This window comes from Trichechus manatus, unplaced genomic scaffold (assembly GCF_000243295.1).
Source record: "Trichechus manatus latirostris isolate Lorelei unplaced genomic scaffold, TriManLat1.0 scaffold00058, whole genome shotgun sequence".
NCBI lineage: Eukaryota > Metazoa > Chordata > Mammalia > Sirenia > Trichechidae > Trichechus > Trichechus manatus.
In genome coordinates this window covers 6267477-6269838 of record NW_004443994.1, presented here as the reverse complement: position 1 = coordinate 6269838, position 2362 = coordinate 6267477, and positions in this window count along the sequence as shown.

Sequence of the window (2362 nt, the reverse complement as noted above, 5' to 3'; positions counted from 1 at the left end):
ATGTATATTTTCACCCAAAAAAAAAAAGGTCGAGAAGGGAGAGGGTTGACATGTTGTGGGGTTGTTAACCAATGTCATAAAACAATATGTGTACTACTATTTCATGAGAAACTATTTGTTCTGTAAGCCTTCACCTGAAGTACAACTTAAAAAAAAAGAAGAGAGAAAGCAGGCACCAATATGGAATGTTTTGCATTCCCTTGCCCTCAAGAATAAAGTAAGCCAAGAATATACTACAAACATAACAAAGAAGAGTAAAGTAAACTTAGGAGAAGCAGAAATTGTACAACACCCTCTCAATTTCAATGGCAATAGGATATCCAGTTAATGGTAATAACATTAGAGTACGGAAAATACGTGTGTTGTCGTTAGGTACCATTCAGTCAGTTCCGGCTCACAACGACCCTATGTACAACAAAAGGATACACAGCGCGCTCCTGTGCCATCATCACAATTGTTGCTATGCTTGAGCCCATTACTGCAGCCACTGTGTCAATCCACCTAACTCAGGGTCTTCATCTTTTTCAATGACCCTCTATTTTATCAAGCGTAATGACCTTCTCAAGGTACAGGTCCAAAGGTAACATGTCCAGAGTACACAAAAGGACATAAGGTTGGCAGCAAGATCGACAAGTGAGACTGTGACAGGCTGCCTCACAGCATGTGGAGGCCAGTGAATGTCCAGATAGGCAGATAAGGAGACAAGGTGGGCCACGGGCTAAAGTACCAAGAACCAGAGGTCAGAGTACACAGAAGAATGGGATGCAAGATCCCAAGCAAGAGAGAGACAACCTTGCTAGAACATCCATTTACACCCTGAAGGCAAGCCACACCCCAAGGAAGATCCTTTTCCACTGATTGGCTGCTCGGAGCAGATCTCATCACGGAGTATATCCCATCATATCAAATCTCATCATGGAGGTGATTGCTTAATACTGGGCATCATGGCCTAGCCCAGTTGACACATAACTTTAAGTATCACAATGCCTTGGATGGAGCTTTTGCTGTAGAGGCAGAAGGAGGCAAGAGCTCTCTTTGAAAAGAAATAGGAATTCTCAGTCTTGCGCATCCACCGCTGTCTGACCTAGCTCCTCTGTACCCTGAGATGTGGCCGTTTCAGACCTGGGATATCAAGAAATGATAAGACCATGTAGACATCATGGGGATGTCTCAGTTGAATAGTGAAGGAAAAGAGGAAAGTATCTAGGCTGAGTCAGGTCTCCGTTGCCGTCGAGTCGATTCTGACTCATAGCTACCCTATAGGACAGACTAGAAGTGCCCCATAGGGTTTCCAAGGAGCAGCTGGTGGATTTGGACTGCTGACCTTTGGGTTAGCACCCGTAGCTCTTAACCACTTCACCACCAGGGCTCCATAGGTTGGTCATTTTGAATGATCTTCTTCCAGCCAGAGGATGGGGGTGGGGGAATGATATCAACAATAGCCAGCTCTCCAAGAAAATTATCTTGATCAAATACCAATGTCTTGAATGACTGTGCCTACACAACTAGGCACAGTGGTTGCCTTGTCTGGGGCAGGGATTATAGAGAATTCCTGACAAATTCCAATTCACAGTTAAGAAAGTTTTAACAAGACTGAAGGAGGTCATGGGTTAGTTTAATAAATTGCTTTCCTGCCATAGAGACAGTTCATCCACTTTTTTTTTATGGTTGTAATTTAAATGAAGTTTATGTTTCAAGTTAGTCTCCCATACAAAAATTTATACATACACTGTTTTGTGACACTAATTCCTTTCCCATACTGTGACAGCACACTCCTGCTTTCCACCCGATTCCCCATGTACATTCAACCAGCTCCTAACCCTCTCTGCCTTCCCATCTCACCTCTGGACAGAAGCTGCCGATTTAGTCTCTTGTATCTATTTGAGCTAAGAGGCACACTCCTCACGAGTATCACTTTATGTCCCACAGTCCAGTCCAATCCCTGTTTGAAGAGTTCGCTTTGGAAATTGTTTTAGTTCTGGGCTGATAGAGAATCCAGGGGCCATGCTTTCCTGGGATCCTTCAGTCTCAGTCAGACAGTTAAGTCTGGTCTTCTTACTAGAAATTGAGTTCTGCACCCCACCTTTCTCCTGCTCCATCAGGGACTCTCTGTTGTGTTCCCTGTCAGGGCAGTCATTGGTGGTAGCCAGCACCATCTAGTTCTTCTGGTCTCAGGCTGATGAAGTCTCTGGTTTACGTGGCCGTTTCTCTCACTTGGGCTAATACTTTCCTTGTGTCTTTGATGTTCTTCATTCTCCTTTACTCCGGGTGGTTGGGACCAATTGATGCATCTTAGATGGCCGCTTGCAAGCTTTTAAGACCCCAGATGCCACTCACCAAAGTAGGATGCAGAACATTGTCT